Below are 20,827 nucleotides of genomic sequence, written 5' to 3' on the forward strand. Positions count from 1 at the left end.
GGGTCGGACATGACTGAAGCGACTTAGCAGCAGCAGTAGCAGCAGAAAAGAGCTATCCACAGACTTCCAGTGGACAATAAGGGATGCAAGAGGTCTGAGGCTGTCTGGGGCAGAAAGTGAGGGTGGAACAGATTCAGAGAAACCTCCGGTGAGGCTCTGTATTCGTTAGCTATTGGTGCGTAACAAACTACCACAAAGTTGGTGGCTTGAAATAGCACTTTGTCTCACAGTTTTTGTGGCTCACCAGTCTGGCCATGGCTTAGCTGGATCTTCAGCAGAAGAGAGACTCACAAGGCTACAATCAAGGTGTCCCCAGGTGGAGGCTTTGGGTGGATGGGGAGAATACATCTGTAAGAGCAGGTGTTTGCGGAATTCACTTCCATGTATCCATAGGACTGAGGGGGTCTTACCTTCCTGCTGGCAGCTGACTAGGAGTCACCCTCAGCTCCTAGAAGCCACCTACAGTTCCTTGCCATGTGGGTTTCTCCAACAGCATCAAGCCAGCAAGGAGAGCCGCTCACTACAGCAAAGTCAGCCAGTAAATGCAGTCTAGGAGTCACATCCCATCACCTTTGCTGTATCCCATTGGTGAAGTGAGTTACTGGTCCTGTCCACTCACACCCAAGTGGATGTGATTATCCAAGGGCATGAACATCAGGACATGGGGATACAGTGACCACACAAAGCCCTGAACGTCAGGACGTGGGGATACGGTGACCACACAAAGGCATGAACATCAGGACGTGGAGATACAGGGAATCGGTTTCTTTTTTTCATTATGGTAAAATATATATATATATATATAAAACACCATAGTCACCATTTTTAAGTGCATAGTTCAGTGGCATTAAGTACATTCACACTATCGTGTAACCTTCACCACCATCCATCTCCAGAGTTTTTATCTTCTCAAAGGGAAACTCTGTACCCAGAATCACTTACAGCCCAGGCCCTGGAAACCTCTACTCTACTTTCCTGTCTCTATGAATCTGACTACTTGAGGTATCTAAGTGGAATCATAATTATCTGTCCTTTGTGACTGGCTTATTTCACATAGCATGATACCTTCAAGGTTCATCCAGGATGGTTCATGTGTCAGAAAAATCCTTCTTTTTAAGGCCGAATAATTGGTGGCTCAGTCAGTAAAGAATCTGCCTGCAGAGCAGGAGACCAGGTTCCACCCTGGGTTGGGAAGATCCTCTGGAGGAGAGGACAGCATCCCACTTCAGTTTTCTTGCCTGGGAAAATCCCATGGACAGAGAAGCCTGACGGGCTACAGTCCACAGGGTCGCAAGAGAGTCAGGCATGACTTAGGCGCTTAACCATGAACCACAATCACTAACACTCATTGTATGGCTATAACTGCACTGTGTTTTTCCATTCATCTATCAATGGACATCTGGGTTGCTTTTGGCTATTGTGAGCAACACTAGTGTAAGCCTGGGTGTTCAAACATTCATTCAAGTCCCTACTTTTGATTCTCTGGGATATATATCCAGAAGGGGAATTGCTGGATCACATCGTACTATGAACACGGCTGAAGCTCCACGTACCTCTATTGGAACAGAGTGGCTTGGGAACCTGTTAAGATTTATAGGAGCAGAGAGTGAGTTAAAAACAGTGCCCAAGTAGCCAAGAGCAGTGTAACACAGCCATATCACCTGTCCCTCAATGGTGCCGCTGCCTTGTGATGTCGTACAGATATAACAGTGTTTTCAAGGACCTACCTACTGAGGCCCAGGGACACTGCCCACCCCCACCCAGTACCCACACTTGCTCCTGACTTTTGCTATTATTCCACACTTGAAAGGGGTCTTTCTGGGTTCCGCTCTCTTGAGTTTTCTGTAACTAGAAACTTCCTTGCCCGCTCCTGGTACTCAGACAAGCCACAGCGAAAGCAGTAGTCTTGGCAGTATCAGCACTCTTAGGGCCCGAGTGTGGATACGACACATCAGAGCCCCTTCCCTGCCCACCAGACCTGACAGCTGAATTCCAGCAGAGGTTCTGCAGGGAGCAAACAGGGGTCAGAAAAGACTTGGAGCTTCTTTTCCTGCCATCTCCTTAGACTGCTGCATCGTGGAGTTCTCTGCCCACACCTTCACAGGTTGTGGGCAGTTCTCCAGTCCTTTGACATGCTCCTTGGATTCTTCCAGCTCTTGTCCCCCAAAACTCAGGAAGAAGCAGAAATGAAACCTCAAGCTGACTCAGTCACCGCTGCTGAAGGGGACACCCCCATTTCTGCAAAATAGCTGGCCACCACAACCCGACTAACTACAGCCTTCAAATCAAGTCCATTCTTTTGAAAAACCTCCCACATCTACTCCTCCATTCTTATTTTTGCTTAGCCCCAAAGCTGGGAGCAGTAAACTCCCACTGGTGGTTCAGGAAAACAAAGCCCCGGAGATCTATGATCACAGCAGAATAAGGGGTTCCTTCCTGCTGTCCCCAAGTAGCAGCAGATGAAAGAGGGAGGCAGGGGGTCTGGACAGCTGCCGAGCCAGTCTGGCTCTGGGGCAGGAGTTGGGATAGGTGGCCTGACGGGACAACGCCAAGGGGAGCACAGAAGCCCTTATCTCCCTCTATCCCATCTCAGCCAGTGAAGATGAAATCGGAGAGGGACTGCCAATGAGGCCGTTGGATCCCCAGACAGCCAAAATGTGGCGCTTTATTATGGAGTCTAAGTGACTACAAACAGGCCATTATCAAATATCTTCAGTGACAAAGCTCTGTGTTGAAGGGGACAAATAAAAATAAGTACATTAAGCACAATAAATCACAGGGACCTGTCACTGAGAACCATTATCCCTGGGGATTACGGGACTGTTTCCCTCCCTGCCTTTCAGCTCTTGGATCCTGGTTTCCCCATCATTGTTTTAATATTGCAACCATTACTCTCTGTGCCACGAAGAGCCTGCTGTTTCTCTGTAGTTCTGGGTGGCAAGGGCATAATTTGTTTTATGATTTGCTTGGGAGGGTAGCTGTTTTATATTCATCTTTAAAAGATACATTCAATAATTGTAGCAATGAGACCCCTGCTTTAAAAAGAAAAAAAACAAGACCCAGCCCTGGCATTCCTTCTAACATCAATGTGGCCATGATTGTGGCAACTCCAAAGATACCCAACTAATTCCAGGAGGGCTGTGCTGTTTCTGTGGGGACCCACCTGCCCCCCTGAGTCATGTTCAAAGAGCCATCAAATAATGTGACAGGCAGCCTGGGCTGGAAGGAGACTGTAAGAGGTTGGAACCCAGGGGGCCTGGGTTTTACCATTAAGTTGGTGTGACCTTGGGCAAGTCCTTTGACCTCCTGGGTGGAAATGTTCCATCTGTCCAAACAATACAGTATGTCCACAAGCCTCTTTGGAGCTGGAAGGTTTCTGCATTTCTCTAAGATGCAGAGAGACAGCAAACAGCCAGATAATAATAGCTTCTATTTCCGCCTTTCTCTCAATAAGATCATTACAAGATTCATCTTAAGATAAAACCAACACAGACGCAACTGTCCGAGACATCCTCCCCCATGTAGAAACCTTCTTGCCTCCTGTTCCCTCACCCCTTGAGTTGCCTTTCAAGACAGCACAACCTAAATACTTCCGTCAGGAAGTGGATGGAAGGCTGGATACCCAAGGACAGAATGTGCTGAGCCCAATGCCCAGAGAGGGAGACCAGCATGCACTCTTCCCCATCAGAAGCAAGCAGGACAGCAAATCCCTTAGGGTCTTCTGGAGGATGGCTGTGGACTCCTGTGTGCAGCACAGAGGCACTAATAGCCCTTTCTGGCGTCTCTGTCTCAATTGTGTTTAGTCGTTCGGTCGTGTCCGACTCTTTGCGACTCCATGGACCATAGCCTGCCAGGATCTTCTGTCCATGGGATTCTCCAGGCAAGAATAATGGACTAGGTTGTCATTCCCTTCTCCAGGAGATATTCCCCACCCAGGGATCAAACCTGGGTCTCCTGCATTGCAGCTGGATTTTTTACCATCTGAGCTACCAGGGAAGCCCCATGTCAATTACCACGTGGAAATCATGCCATGAAAAGACCACTTCTTATGTTGTCATGCTTCCAAGCGCTGTGCTGTGGGAGGCTGTCGTATAACAAAACTGATCCCAGAACTTCATCACCCATCTGAGAGGCAGCAACATAAAACCCGCCTGATGGTGCCCAACGCTCAAAATACTCTATAAAGAGCTCAAAGCAAAAAATAAGTTACAAGCTCCCAAGTTAGATTTGGAGCTGGGTTTTATGGATCATCAAAGCCCACTGAGTGGCCTCTGGGGAGCAGAATAAAGAGGATTCCTTCTAACCAGGTGATGCCTCTGGCTTTGCAAAATTTGGTGCTCAGTTCAGTTCAGTCGCTCAGTCGGGTCCGACTCTCCACGACGCCATGAATCACAGCACGCCAGGCCTCCCTGTCCATCACCAACTCCTGGAGTTCACTCAAACTCATGTCCACAGAGTCGGTGATGCCATCCAGCCATCTCATTCTCGGTCATCCCCTTCTCCTCCCGCCCCCAACCTTTCCCAGCATCAGAGTGTTTTCCAGTGAGTCAACTTGTCGCATGAGGTGGCCAAAGTACTGCAGTTTCAGCTTTAGCATCAGTCCTTCCAATGAACACCCAGGATCGATCTCCCTTAGAATGGACTGGTTGGATCTCCTGGCAGTACAAGGGACTCTCAAGAGTCTTCTCCAACACCACAGTTCAAAAGCATCAATTCTTCGGCGATCAGCTTTCTTCACAGTCCAACTCTCACATCCATACATGACCATGGGAAAAACCATAGCCTTGACTAGACGGACCTTGGTTGGCAAAGTAATGTTTCTGCTTTTTAATATATTATCAAGGTTGGTCATAACTTTCCTTCCAAGGAGTAAGCGTCTTTTAATTTCATGGCTGCAATCAGCATCTGCAGTAATTTTGGAGCCCAAAAAAATAAAGTCTGACTGTTTCCACTGTTTTTCCATCTATTTCCCATGAAGTGATGGGACCAGATGCCATGATCTTTGTTTTCTGAATGTTGAGTTGTGTGTAACAACGCAATAAATACCAAGTGGAGTTAGATATATGGTAGCTTTTAGCCGAGAATGTAGGGGGCAGGTGGCAGAGGAGGTAGGTTTGCCTACAAAGAGGATGGAGATTTGGGAGATAAGCAAACCTGGCCAAAATGAACCAGGCCACCCAGGGTGAGAGCTCCATACAGCCAGGGCCCTTGCTCTCCTCCCCGCTGCAGAGCTCAGCTCAGTGCCTGGCACATACGGAAGACCGAAGACAGTGTGTTCACTGAAGGAGTAAATGAAGAAATGAAATGTAGCCAAGTGGCCCCCAGGACCTGTAGCCCCTTCTGAATAAAACCTGGATCCAGCTAATGGGACGAAAGCTAAAACTAACCAATAAAGTGAGAGTTCTGCACAGCTTTGAGCATTTCAAAGAAAACACCTATATGTACAGATATTCAGACAGCAATACATGCCTGTGCCTTATGTGAAAGGTAATTAGAGACACCAAATCTTTTAAATGTCAGTGTGAGGACTTTAAGGGTTGCTTTTGGCCTGTTTGTTGGGTCGCTTTTTCCTTATCACTGCAAGTTACCAGCAGCAGGCAAAAGAGAAACGTATTCTGAAAACACGCTTAGCCTCTGCCCCAGTGAACCTCTTATGAATACCAAAACACAACTCTTGAAAAGAAACCAATAAAACTACTACACATCCCCATGCTCTCTATGAAAGATTCAAGAGTTGGGACAGATATCTCAGGATTTACAGACAAACAGTCCTGCAAGGCAGCAGCGAGTGGACCACAAGTCAGGATGAAGCAGCCGACGCAACTGTCAGAAAGTCTATATGGGGCCGCAGCTCAACCCTCGGGGTGGCACTTCCCCTGCAAGTCTTGCCAGCTTACAAGTTGCTCCAAGTTTCCACTGAGCACACAGCCCAGGTCAAACATTCACAGCATCCCTGAAGGACTTACCGTAGAAAAACGGCACAGAAGTCACGAGTATCACATCCAAACACTCACTAGATACCATACAGCAGCAATAAGAGACATCTAACGTCCCATGGGGAGTTCTGCCATCACTCGGGGTTGTATTTCCTAGGGTGCTTTCTCTTGTGACTGTATTTGAACCTTAGGCTGAAGGTGTACCTCGTTTCCTAGAGGAAGAAAAATAAAGCTTGTGGACTTATGCGTTGAACTGTGTTTCCCCAAGAAAGATATGATGAAGGCCTAACCTCCAGGGCTTCAGAGAGTGACCATATTTGGAAAGCAGGTCTTTACAGAGGATTCAAGTTAAAATGAAGTCACCGAGCTGAGCCCTAATCCAGAATGATTGCATGGGTGCTCAGTCATGTCTGAGTCCTTGTGATCCCATGGACTATAGCCCGCCAGGCTCCTCTGTCCATGGGATTTTTCCAGGTAAGAATACTGGAGTGGATGGCCATTTCTTCCTCCGGGGGGCCTTCAGGATCCAGGGGTAAAACCTGAACCTCCTGTGTCTCCTCCATTGCAGGCAGATTCTTTACTACTGAGCCACGAAGTGTAATCAGTGTCCTTTTAAAGGGGGAGATCTGAATACAGGGACTCACACAGAGGGAAAATGATGTGAAAACACACCATGAGAACATGTCATGTGACCTGAGTGATGCATCTCAAAGCCAAGGATTGCCAAGGACTGTCAACAAACACCAGAAGTTAGAAAAGGCAAGAAAGGATTGTCCTCCAGAGCCAACACAGAGACCGTGGCCCTGCTGACACCTGGGGACAGCATGATTTGGGATTCTAGCCTTCAGAACTATGAAACCTTATACTTATGTTGTTCTAAGCCCCTGAGTTTGTGGTACTTTGTTAAAGCAGCCATATGTAGTACATACAGTGTAGGAAAGTGCCTCATCCAAGATGAGCCATCTAATAACACTGTACTTGGTCAAAACTTCTTGCTCCCGGGTCCTGTTCTCTCACTGGGATTTACTCTCAATAAGTCAATCTCCAAATCAGTTACCACCATCCACACTGGCATATGAAGGGGTGATGCTACGTGCATGGGTTTTTCAAAACTTCCTCCTCCTCCCAGGTAACAGATGTGCACTTCAAATACATCCTGTAGCAAACTGCTTTGCGAAGCATTGAAGCTTTGGAACTTCTGGATTGTAGGCAAGTGAAATTCAGGTGGGGGGGTTTTTGGTTTCTGGCATGAAAAGATTACCATTTTGACAAGCTGCTACCTACTCTCCACATCCTTTTGGCTGTGATGTTCCATTACAAATACCGACAGACCAGACAATGAACACACAAGCCATATTAAAACAATAATTAATGCCGGGAATAGAACAGTGACAACTGCTTAGCAGAAGAGAATAACGGGGCCGGTTTGTCATCTGCGGCGTTTAAAGGGGTTGAGCCCTGGGTGTGAATGGAAAGTGATTTCTGATGCAATAACGGTCCTTCAGGGACTTGGGGCAAAGTGACTCATTAAACCCCTCATGTACAAACTTTGCTCCCTAAGACATAAAAAGTAGAATGACAAGATTCTCTCTAACACACACCAGCTCTGGCACAAGGAGAGCTCCCAGCCAGATCAGGGAAGTTGTTACTACAATAACAGCAGCAGCACTGAGCTAAAGGCGGAGAAAGGTCCAGATTCTCACTCTCTGATCCCAAGCAACTTTGACAAACTCACAACCAGCTGTCATCTCCACTCTGTCTTCTCTCTGATCCTATTCAAAGGAAGCTATACTCAAATAGAAAACTGTGTCAAATTTAAAATTGTTAGCTTGCATTTGCACAGGTGAACCTGTTACTAATTTGGGTTTTTTAAAAATGTGTGCATTCATATTACTTTTCAAAATATAACCCATGCACAGCGTTAAAATAACAGGTATGTTATGGACTGAAAGGAATCCTCCACAAATTCACATGCTGAAACCTTAACACCCAGGACCTCAAAATGTGACTGTATTTTGAAAAAGGGTCTTTAAAGAGAGGATGATGGTTAAATGAGGTCATGGGCCCTAATCCAGTATGACTATCTGTCAGATATACACATAGGGAACACCACGTGAATACAGAGGGAGAAGATGGCTGTCTCATAACCAAGTAGAGGGGCCTCGGGACAAACAATGTGGCCGACAATTTGATCTGGGGACTTCTAGCCTCTTGAGCTGTGAGAAAGCAAAATTCTTTTGTTTAAACCACCCAGTCCCTGGTACTTTGCTATGGCAGCCCAAGCAAACTAACACAGATGGAGTTCTATGATTTTTAATTTCTTTTTTTTAATTGCATAACTAATGGCTTTAAAAAAAAATCACAAAATACATTAAATCAGGGATTTTTGGCACTTCCTTAAAAGTCTTGAGATTAGCAATGCAGGGAACAGACGGTATCACTAATGTCACTTTGTCGATGGGCAGATGGGTGTCACAACAGTACAAGTGTTGGCTGGTAATGCAAGGAAGGGAAGACGCATGCCCGGGAGAGCGAAAGGGTTTTAGAGAAGACACCTGTAGTTCATTTAATCTTCAAGGTCTTCGGGTTAATATTCCTGCTGAACATGTTGGGGTTTTCTGTTTGCTCAGCTTCTCCTTCAGAACCACCTTGTCTCCTCTCTCCAAGAAATTCAAATAGGATGGATCCCGTCTCTCCCGATCACGTTCAAGGATGTGATCTTGGCCCTTCCAATCAGCTCACAGCCAGGACTTCCATCACATCTGTCGGGAAAAGATGCTCTCTTCTGTGATGCTGAGATGGATAGGATGTAAGCCTGGGGTTCCTGAGGACCATCCCTGCCATCCCATGGGGACACTCTGCCTGAGAATGATGCCAACAAAGAAGAGAGCAGAGTCAAGAGACAGAGCAAGGGCTTCATGATGAAGTCTGAGGACCTGGATCCAGCACTACCTGAAGGTGCCTTTTAGAATCTAGATACTGAAGCAGATAAAGTCCATTTCTCTTTCTTTAACATCAGAGTGAACAGGGTTTCTATCACTTATGCCTGAAACAGTCCTCGCTGAGTCACTAAACACTCTGGTATATAAGATCATACATCTAGTTACATACTTGAAAGTTTCATCAGAATTTAAAGTATGATTACATTTTACTGAAATTCTGTATAATTTGAAGGGTGCTTAATCAGGATGAGACAGTTAGCATCACTGGCTCAATGGGCATAAATCTGAGCAAACTTCAGGAGGTAGTAAAGGACAGGGGAGTCTGGAGTGCTGCGGTCTGTGGGGTCGCAAAGAGTCAGACACGACTGGGTGACTGAACAACAACAACATAATCCGGGGTACAGTGAAGGAGCCTTCGAAGACACTGTGCACTGTGCTTAGTCACTCAGTCTTATCTGACTATTTGCAACCTCATGGACTATAGCCCACCAGGCTCCTCTGTCCATGGGGATTCTCCAGGCAAGAATACTGGAGTAGGTTGCCATGCCCACCTCCAGAGAATCTTTCCAACCCAGGGATCGAACTCAGGTCTCTTGCATTGCAGGCAGATTCTTTACCATCTGAGCCACCAGGGAAAACCAAGAATACTGGAGTGGGTAGCCTATCCCTTCTCCAGGGGATCTTCCCAACCCAACAATCAAACCCCAAGGTCTCCTGCATTCCAGGCAAATTCTTTACCAGCTGAGCTACCTGGGAAGACATTGATGTTGCTAAAATTCTATGGGGAAAACAAAAAATAAACACACTAGTGTATAAGGGTCTGTGGCAGAAAACAACTTCATAACTGTCCCCTCTGAACTGCAGTATCTTAGGAAGAAGTACAGCACAGTGATCTTCAAGCTTTTTTTGAATTCTGAGATTTGAAAACCTTGCCTATTTTTAGGCTACTGTCTAATGTTTTCATCATAAACTGAGTACCTTCTAAGAACAGAATTTTGAGCATATGGTAAACACAAACATTTTAAAATAAAACTTTCACATTGTATTTTTAAATGGAGTCTAAATCTGATACCTATCATTCATTTTTAAAGATTTAAAAGCAAGTTATTTATTAAGATCTGAAATTTTTTATAGCATTCCTTAGTATAAGAAAGGGACCCAATGCCTTGTTTTTAGCACCAAGTTTAAACAGGTAAAAAAAGGAGGAAGAGACAGCCTTGCAGAAGAAGTGCCTTGCTTATTTAGAAGGTTCCCACACACCAATTTCAAACAGTTCCTTTGTTCAGTGTCCCTTAAGGATTTTGTACTCAGAGCAATGTATGTCAGTAAGCTTAGTGCTGGACAAGAGATGTGGCTTTATAAAATGGAGACAAAAGACTATGAAAGGGGAGGTGGAAGTGGTGGTGTCAGTCCAGTCAATTTCAAGAAAGCGTCCACATATGAGGTCAAAATTCTGGATATTGACTCCTCTTAAAATGACCCGCACCTGCCATACTCCATGAAAGGCTTCATGTATCCCCAGGGTCTGTATAATCCAGTGTCAAGATACCTGGGCTAGGGGATCATGGACCAGCGATTACAAGGAAACTATTCTAGAGCCAGAACTGAGTTCCCATCTCTGGCTTTATCACATGGACAAATAACCTCTGGGCACCTCCGTTTCCTCATCTGTAACAGGAACCTGTATGGCTCGGAGGGTTATAAGATCACAAGGTCCCATGCATGTCAAGCACATCTCAGAAGTGCAAAAGAAGCATCTGATAAACGGGAGCTATCACGGTGATCACCTGTTATCATGTTACTGTTATTTTAAATACCGCTCATGACAACTTACTTAAGAGTGCCTTCCTATACTCTTTATTGGCTCTCATCCACTTTACCTGTTGGAGCCCAAATCCCCAGTGAGAGTCAGTAGCAAGATGGACCAAAAGCTCCTGAGAAATGGCCTCGAGTGATTACTGGGCAAGTGTTTGCCTTCACCTTCCAACTTCTGCAGATTTTCTGAGACCTCCGGAGGGCTGAACAGAGAAAGTCGGTGGCTCCTCTCCTCATCCCTGGGAACTGTTTGTTTTCCTATTTCACCAAGCACAACCATCAGAAGCGGGAGAGACGGGAGAGACACCACGGCGAGACTCTAAATAAAAACAACAATTACAACAGCTATTGTGTATAGAGTGCTTTCTGTGCACCACTTCCTGTCCTGAGCATTACACACGCATTAACAGATTTAATGAGCTCAAAAATGCCATTTCAACAGGAGTTATGGATAAACCCGAGCAAAAGGAAAAGGAAATTGGCACAAAGAACAAGAGAGAGAAAGCATCCCTGGGTGCGCATTAGGTCAGACCACTGCTGGAAAAGCAGCAGGACTTCCCGAACCACGTAGGTTCGGGAGCCCACATCACATGCAGGTTCATAAAATGTGGTGCGTCTGGATCACACAGCCCGTCTGATAAGCCCAGGGTTCATCTATCACTCCTCCGTAATTTGCTGAGCAAACCTGTTCAGGCAGCACCAATGCCTGGCTTACAAGGGCAGTGTAATAAAAACCCAAATGGACCTCACAAATACTGGAGGCAATAATAAATATTCCAACATAAACACGTGCTTATCCAGTGAAGAGTCTTTGGGCGCTGGGCTTCTGCACAAATTCAGCCAACCCTCCCCAGCCACTCCCCTTCACTGTCTGATAATTTCTCAGTCAATTACAATTGCAATTCTGCAACTGGTTCTCTAGGAATGTGGAATGGTATTAAGCCTAGAAAACAGAAAACGCAATCCAAGCCTCCGTGAGCATCGAGGGACTGACACCGTGGCCAGAAAAAAGGAAACACTTGAGGGTAAGGCCTTCAATCAAACACTTGAAGAAAAGGTGTGTTTTGGATTGCCTGACGATGACTCCATCAGGGCTTAAAAAGCCTAAGAGGAGAGGAATGAGGAGACTGAAGATCTGAGAAAATGGAAAAAGCAGAAAAATGTAGCAGGGAAATAGCAGGAAAAGCAGTGACTAGAAGAGGGATGGGGACGAGAGTGGTGGCAACGCAGCCGTGGAGATCACAAAGACCAGGGCCTTCCAGCTCCCGTCCCCTCAGTTACTGGTGTAAAGGCTGGTGTGAAGCCATGTCTAACCTGGAGAAACAGTGAGGCACCACCCCCACCTCCACCTCCACCACATTCCTGGAAGGCATCAAGGGACCCCAGGGATGACCCACCACCATCTGGTCACTGGCAAGGGAGTATACCTTCTTTAGATTTGAGAATCCCCTTGCAGGACAGCAGAATACTCAAGGTTCAGCTAGAAAGTACTCCATTATGCCTGGACAGCAAATTCAATGAAATCCAAAATCACCACCACCACCACCACCCACCACTCACTGGGTAGAAAACATGGTCCAGGCACACGGTACAACCCGAGCTGCGAGAAGCTGTCTGTACTGAAGGGCTCCCACACTCAGGTGGGCCAGCCAGCTGGAGGCACGGGGAACATGGTGCAGAAAGCGCCGCAGGAGAAGCCAGCGCAAAGACAGATGCAATTCAGCGCCCAATGTCAAGAGAAGCTTGAAGGAAAGACTGCCTGAGCTGGGTTTTGAAGGAAAAATAGAAGTATCCAAACCAGATAAAGAGGGAAAGAACTTATTAGGCAGAAGGAGAGGGAGATGCACAGTTTGGCAGGTTTGAAGGCAAACAGACAGTCAGGGCTTCCCAGGTGGCACTAGGGGTCAAGAACCCGTCTGCCAATGCAGGAGACATAAAGAGATGCAGGTTTGATCCCTGAGTCAGGAAGACCCCCTGGAGAAGGGCATGGCAAGCCACTCTAGTATTCGTGCCTGGAGAATCCCATGGACAGAGGAGCCTGGCGGGCTACGGCCCATAGCATCGCAGAGTCAGACAAGACTGAAGCAACATAACAAACACACACCAAACAGTAAGGAAGAAAGATAATAAGCTAGGGATTGGGGGAGGGGGGTGGCGGGGGTAGATGAGACTGCAGAGAAAGGCAGGGGCCAGTTCACAACAAGCTCTGTGCATCCAGATAAGAAAGCTAGATGTTTTCCAGTGGTTGTGAGTCAGTGAGGATAAATACACAGAACATTCTAGAAAAGCCCTCATTCTTTTTAAAGATTCAAAATAAAGACTCTCTATAAGGAACTGGACTATCCTATTTGAAAAATTCTGTTATCCATAACGGCTAATTGCACAATTCTGAAAAGTCTGTACTGTGATCTCTCACAGCAGGGCCCCCCTCAGGCAGACACACCACCAGTCACACGGAGCACAACCCAGCTTCACTTTCAAGGTGGACGTGGACCCCAGATGTCAGAGTTCCAATTATTTCACACTCATCCCCCCAGAGCTGCTTTAGGAACCACTCACAAGGAAAGGAAAAATTGTCTACATTCCCCCTCTTATCGGGAGTCATCCAAGACTAGGAAAAAGGTTACTCTATCATCAAGGGCTCATTTGAACAATCCCCCAACAAGACAAGGGTCCAAGGGTTCATTTGCACCCCAAAGCCATCCTCACGCCCAGCCCAGACAAGGGAGAAAGCACCAACTAAGAAATGCTGCTACTGCCACAAACAGACTTCACTCCAATGAGACTACTTCCCAGTGGGCAATGAAAATCATCCTGGACTTCAGTGAGAGGGATCGGAGGAAAATTCTGACGCATCCCTCTGGGCTGGTTCCAACCCAGTGGCCTTTAAAAGAACTTCATATCCGACCTAGTACAAAAGCCTACTCGGTGACCTCCCAGCTGCCATCTCTCCCCGCTCCAGTCCAGCCTCAATACTGCCACTAGGCTCAGCTTCCTAAAACAGAGCTTTGCACACATACACCATGTTCCCGATCAAAAGCCTCCCGAAAGCCCACAGCCTCAGTCTAGCTTGCCAGTTTCATCTCCAGTTCCTCACTAATGGAAACCCAAGCTGACTTACTTCACAACCCCTAAATGTCTACGTGTGCATTCATCAGCCTAAGCCGGCCCCTCTACCTCCGCTTAATCCTCCATTCAAATTTTAATTCTCCTGTGTCCAAGGACCCAAGTCAAATCCTACCTCAGTTGAGTTGAAACTGCTAAAGTAAACCCTCGCTTCTGATTTCCCATCGACTTTCAGCTCCAATAATCCACCGCCTTTCAACGCACTGCCACACTGCTGCTGCTGCTGCTCTGAACCATTCATTTGAATCTTCTGTTGTTAACTTGTCACACATTTTTTTTTTCCTCAATCACTCCAACTATGTTGCCTGAGGGCAAGGACAGAAGGCTTTCAATGTAATTTAATAAATGTTTCTTGAAGGATTCCTAAGTGCTAGGAGAGGAGCGGGAGGAGTATAAGCCTGTCCCAGTGCTTCAAGGCACTAATGCAGAAGGAAGAAAGTAAGAAAAGCAGACAGACATTGACAATGCCAAGGAGAATAGGACAAGCACATTTTAGGGTGTTTTAGGCGATGCCCCCTCTCACTCTGTCCTTCCAGCTCCTAGTCACTAAGTCCCAGATAGAAACTCTGTCCTCTGACTCCCTCCAGCAAAACGCTACCCAAGACCCCATGCCCACTGCCCTCCATCCACGCCTTCATCACACCAACCTCCCTCACCAAGACGAGGCTACTGGAGGATGCAAGGTGATCCCATTTCCATGTTCCTAATGTCAGAGACCTCACAGAGCAGGAGTTTCGTGAATGGTGGCTGATGAATGAATACTGGCTAAGTAGATGATGACCGATGACCTCAAGGAGATAGAAAGTGTAGCGGGCCTGTGGGAAGGAAGGAGAAATTCTGATCAGAAGCCAGGTCAGTACGGAGACAGCAGACAGAGGAGTCGGGACAGCTGTGAGCTGGATCCTGGCTCCATGCTCCATGACTGTGTGATCTGGGCAAACCTCAGCTTCCACGACCGGAAAATGGGAGAGTGAGACCACTTACCTCACAGGGTTATCGTTAAGGGTGCAGTGACATAAAATGAACAAATGGAAGAGTGGCTGGCACAAAAGCAGAACACAAGAAACGTGGGTGCGGAAAAGACTGGGGCCGAATGTGCTGGGGGAAAGGGCAGAGGGCAGACACCCAGAAGGCAGGGGATATGAACAGGGAGAGCCTCAGGCTGCACGAGATGGCCAGGAAGCCAGGGTCCTCTCCTGCCGCCCCTCTGGACCATTCTCTTGACCTCCCCAGCCCTAGTTTCCCTACTGTGAAATGAAGGTCAAGTGGGCTCAAGGGTCAGCTGCAGCCCCGGCAGTGTCTCAACACTGCAGCTCAGACGTCCACCGAGAAGGAATCCGTGAGTACGTACAAGGTACTGCCAAGCCTGGGCAGGAAGGAACTATGCCAAGAGAGAAGGGGGAGAAGACGCCAAGATGGCAAAGAAAGTCCTTCCTACTGGACGTCGAGCACCTGAGTCCCCTCTCTGTTTGCTCAGGTCCATTTCACCCCAAATGCGGGAGCCCTGGCCACATCCACATCTAAGTCCCTCCACATTCATCAACAGAAAGGCCATCATCCACCATCCGTCCGAAGGTGTGCTGTATTTAAGATGCTTTTCAAGGCAACCTGACATGTCCATGTGAATCAACATCAGAGCCCGTCCACTCCAGGGCAGAGAAGTCACAGTCCCTAGAAACTCAGAGGAAAGGAGACACACGCTGCACTGCAGGATCCTACTTCCCCTGCCTTTAAGTCGTCAGTGCCTGAACCATAACAATGAACCCCTAAGAGAATTCATTTTGCTGATCTGAAATGTCCCTCACATTTTCAAGATAACAGCTTTTGGCAGAGACCTCAAGAAAACCCATGTCTGTGAGTCCACCAGTATGCACTCAGCTCTCTCTCCCCATCACCCCTACTCTGAAGCTGGAAACACAACTCGGACAGCAAATCACTCTGTGTGGACACAACTGTTTATTCACTGCAGACCCACTAAGCGACAGGCGTCATGCCTGAAGGCGAGAGAAGCCCCACCCTGTGAATCACTCAGCCTTTGCCTGTCTTGGCTCCTCAAGCAGCCACGAAATACCATTCCCTTCCCAGAGGAGAGCTGGCATCAGTCAAGGAGGCTGGTACACAAATAGTGTTGGCAGATTAAAGATCTATGCAACTGTTCTGGAAACAAAAGCCAGGAGGGGATGGTTCCCAGTTAGCCACAAAAATGTTAACCTCAATAATAACAAACATGTGTCTAATGCACCAAGGCAGTCCCTGACCACAGAGTAACACTGAAGAGTCCATGATTCGCTACTGAATTAAAAAAAATAAAAAGAGTAAGAATGACATCCCCACATGACTACATTCTGCTGTAAATCCCCCTAAATTCTCATGCTACCATTTAGAGCTGGAAAGATCAGCGAAAGTCCTTTCTTCCCAACTGGCCTGGGGATGTCAAAATAAAGGGCTCTGTTAAGAGCAGGCCCCACCCAGTAGCCCAGGTTCCATCTCCATCTGCGTTTGCTGCCCATCCAAAGTATGGTCCCACAATGTGACACGAGAAGCTAAAATTATGGGTGAGACTGCACATCCCATTCTCACCCCAGCCTGCGATTATCTACCACTCCAGGTTGCCCAAAATTACCTCTGGAGCCTTAAACGCCTTCCATTTTCTTTCATTCCTAGAACCAATTCTTTTTTGGAAACTTTCACAAGAGATAAAGAAAAAAAAAAAACAAAAAAACCAAAAGCCCTAGATATTTCAGGGCAGGGAAAAAGAAGCCAGCGAGTGAGCACGATTTCGATTTTTTTGTAAATGTCTCATGCATATCGCCTCGACTGTATACTTCGGTGGAACAAAATTAATTCCATGTCTCTCCAACTAGGAAAACTCAGAAGCCTGGAAACTCTAACTGAATTTACTTTTTAAACCACTTCTGTTCCTGGTATGTCCTAAGACACAGAACATGAGGGTGGCTGAGGAACTCATGCAGAGGGATAGTTATGAAGTTATGACTGAAATCGCCAGGAGGAAGGGTGGTTAAGTTGACAAACTGGCCCCAGTAGGTAGGCAAGCAAAGTAACACTGTGCAGTCAGTCAGTGGTTACAAAGTTTATGTAACTACTTCCTTTCTGTAACACAGTTCAATATTAGACTCCTTGGCAGGAGAAGCTGGTATTATTTGTTAGAATACTGAAGTAGGTGTTCTGTTTTGTTTTTGAATTAACTAATAATCACCAAAGGTTATACCTGTACAATACTGACAAATAGGGAACAAAATATAATTATTGGAAGACACTTGCTCTATAATATTGTGTTGGCCTCTGCCACACATCAACACGAATCAGCCACAGGTATACGTTATGTTCCCTCCCTCCTGAACACCCCTCCCCATCTCCCACCCGATTCCGCCCCTCTAGGTTGTTACAGATATGAGTTGAGCTCCCTGCGCTGTGCTTAGGCACTCAGTCATGTCCAACTCTTTGTGACCCCATGGACTGTCACCGGTCAGGCTCCTGTGTACATGGGGATTTTCCAGGCAAGAATAGTGGAGTGGAATGACACGCCCTCCTCCAGGGTATCTTCCAAACCCAGGAATCGAACCCAGGTCTCCCACATTGCAGGTGGCTTCTTTACCATCTGAGCCACAAGGGAAGGCCTGAGCTCCCTGTGTCATACAGCAAATTCCCGCTTGCTCTCTATTTTACATATGGTAATGTATATGTTACCATGCTAGTCTCTCAATTCGTTTCATTCTCTTCTTCCCCCACTGTGCCCACAAGTCTTTCTCTATGTCTGCATCTCCACTGCTGCCCTGCAAATGGGTTCATCAGTACCATCTTTCTAGATTCCATATGCATGCATTAGTATACAATATTTGCCTTTTTGATTTACTTTACTTTGTACAATAGGCTTGAGGTTCATGTACCTCATTAGGACTGACTCAAATATGTGTTTTATAGCTGAGTAATATTTCATTGTAAATGTGTACCACAATTTCTGTATCCATTCATCTGTTGATGGACATCTAGGTTGCTTCCATGTCCTAGCTATTGTAAAAAGTGCTACAATGAACACTGGGATACATGTATCTCTTTCAATTATGGTTTTCTCAGGGTACTTTTTTTTGGAGAAGGAAATGGCAGCCCACTCCAGTGTTCTTGCCTGGAGAATCCCAGGGACGGGGGAGCCTGGTGGGCTGCCGTCTCTGGGGTCGCACAGAGTCGGACACGACTGATGTGACTTAGCAGCAGTAGCAGCAGCAGGGTACTTTGGCCATCTCATGCGACGAGTTGACTCACTGGAAAAGACTCTGATGCTGGGAGGGATTGGGGGCGGGAGGAGACGGGGACGACAGAGAATGAGATGGATGGATGGCATCACCAACTCGATGGACATGGGTTTGAGTGAACTCCGGGAGTTGGTGATGGACAGGGAGGCCTGGCGTGCTGTGATTCATGGGGTCGCAAAGAGTCGGACACGACTGAGCGACTGAACTGAACTGAACTGATGCCCAGTAGTGGGATTGCTGGGTGATGTGATAGTTCTATTCCTTGAAAAGTTTATAATTGAAAAATGCTTGGTTTTCCTATAACAGGCAAGGCTCTCAAAAGTGTCCATCATGATTGTGTTACTCAAATAACTTGAAATACAATAAAAGAACTATTAAAAAGAGGGTTGCTATGAATCCTTTTCGTAAAATAAAAATACTTTTGTACCCCAATTACTTCCTTTGAATTATTTGCTTCTAAAAACTCAGATTTATAAGCCAAATTCTCCTATAACAGGGCATTCCTATGCTTAGCTACAATTACAAAATAAACAGTTAAAGACTGAAAAAAATTCTCCCAATTCTCCTAAAATAGGCCACTTAGCTTCAATATTGAAATAATAATGCCACAAACCTTATATTTACAATTGCATTTACTTCTAATCTCCTCTTTCCAATAAGCACAGCCCTTTCTACCCAGGAGAGCATCAGAGCCAGAGTGATGAGGAAACTTCTTTCTAGCAACACAAATTTGGAGGCTTAAAGTTAAGTTGGTTTGCAATTTTCCTGACTTCTACTTCAACACAATTGCTTTTCTGCATCTGTTTTCTTCCCAAAATTCCTCCCTTCACACTCAGCCCACAGCTCCCCTACAAGGTAACCTCCCAGGCAAAATGAGAAGGTTCCCCTTTCCATGTTAGAGTCCAGGCTTTGCAAAAAGCCACAGGGTCAAGTCAGCTTTTATCTACTTAATTTGGAAACAATTACAATTTTCAGCATCGATTTTTATCACAAAGTACATCATCCTCCTATAGTTCTCAAAGAATAGATAACACTTCCAAACCCACTGTTTCCCAAAATACAGAACTTAGCAAGCAAGCCCAGTTGCATATCAATGACCTAACATAGCAAAGAAATTCTAATGCAATCTACAAGTCTATGGAATCTACAATCAACACAGCAAAGGTTTTGTGGTTCTTCATCACTGTATGCTTGTAGTGGTTTGATAATTCAAGGTACAGTACACCTTTGAACTGTTAAGGTCTCTTCCCATTTTAGAGCTAGAAAGCTAGAAAACCTAAGTAGTCTGAGCTTTGCCACTAACTAACTTAGACAAACCCTTTCTCTGGCTTCTGCATTCCTAGTTACAAGACAAAAAACTCACTGAAGTATGGAGACAGCACCCGAAGCCACCCAGAGATGTCAATACACAGTCTAAGGTCACACAGTAAGTCAGCATCAGTTCAGTTCAGTCACTCAGTCATGTCTGACTTTCTGCGACCCCATGGGCTGCAGGACGCCAGGCTTCCCTGGTCCATCACCAACTTCCAGAGCTTGCTCAAATTCAAGTCCATCAAGTCGGTGATGCCATCCAACCATCTTATCCTCTGTCGACCACCTCTCCTCCTGCCCTCAATCTTTCCCAGCATCAGGGTCTTTTCATATGAGTCAGTTCTTCACATCACGTGACCAAAGTACTACAGCTTCAACTTCAGCATCAGTCCTTCCAATGAATATTCAGGACTGATCTTTTTTAGGATGGACTGGATTGATCTCCTTGCAGTCCAAGGGACTCTCAAGAGTCTTCTCCAACACCACAGTTTAAAAGCATCAATTCTTCAGCGCTCAGCTTTCTTTATAGTCCAACTTTCACATCCATACATGACCACGGGAAAAACCATAGCTTTGAATAGACAGACCTTTGTCGGCAAAGTAATGTCTCTGCTTTTTGATATGCTGTCTAGGTTGGTCACAGTCTTTCTTCCAAGGAGCAAGCATCCTTTAATTTCATGACTGCAGTCACCATCTGCAGTGATTTTAGAGCCCACAAAAATAGTCTCTCACTGTTTCCACTGTTTTGCCATTTATTTGCCATGAAATGCAAATCAGCATAAGTTGAAGCAAGATGTGAACCCAGATCTCCAGATTTTACCTAAACTACGCTGCCTCCCAGTCAACTCAGCTGAACTCAGGGAAGGATGAGAGACAACACACACATACACAGACAGAGAGGCAGAGACATCTACTTTCACTTTCATCCTGGCTACTGTTTTGGGAAAACTAAATATATTTGACCCTGGGGATCACTGCTGCAACTGTGGTTTTCCATCTTCTCTAATATCCTCTGGCCAGCGTGTGTGTGTGTGTGCCAAGTCGCTTCAGTCACATCCAACTCTTTGCGACCCCATGGACTGTAGCTGACCAGGCTCCTCTGTCCATGGGATTCTCCAGGCAAGAATCCTGGAGTGAGCTGCCATGTCCTTCTCCAGGGGATCTTCCCAACCCAGGGATCAAACCCACATTTCTAACGTCTCCTGCATTGGCAGGAGGATTCTTTACCACTAGTGCCATCAAGGAAGACGGATGCCCCTGTTACTAGCTTCACGTTTTTCATCCCACAAAACAGTCACAGGCACACACATGCCCATCCTCAATACTACAAAACTCTTCCTTTTCCAACAGCAAAGAAAGTTGAGGCCAGAACTGAGACGATTTGAACACAAGAAGCTTTTTGGGTGTTAAATGCAGCCAAACTCTA

The 20,827-nt window shown here is 46.2% G+C and overlaps 1 protein-coding gene across 6 annotated transcripts in view; it reads right to left on the bottom strand.

Annotated features, from left to right (window-relative positions):
- Nucleotides 1-20,827, bottom strand: part of LARGE1 (LARGE xylosyl- and glucuronyltransferase 1) — a 612,983-nt gene that overhangs the window by 584,766 nt on the left and 7,390 nt on the right. Inside the window, exon 1 of one of the 6 annotated variants that reach the window (XM_088837171.1) lies at nt 14,476-17,157. The exons of 3 other annotated variants lie outside the window; for them this stretch is intronic. The gene's annotated coding sequence lies outside the window, so the exon portion shown is untranslated. Of the gene's footprint in view, nt 1-10,758; nt 10,838-14,466; nt 17,158-20,827 lie in introns of those variants that run through there. 2 more of the 6 variants (XM_055396698.2, XM_055396701.2) reach the window with 2 other exon arrangements.

The sequence above is a fragment of the Moschus berezovskii genome, chromosome 6 (assembly GCF_049115385.1).
Source record: "Moschus berezovskii isolate FMDL1 chromosome 6, NW_MosBer_1.0, whole genome shotgun sequence".
Taxonomy (NCBI): Eukaryota; Metazoa; Chordata; class Mammalia; order Artiodactyla; family Moschidae; genus Moschus; species Moschus berezovskii.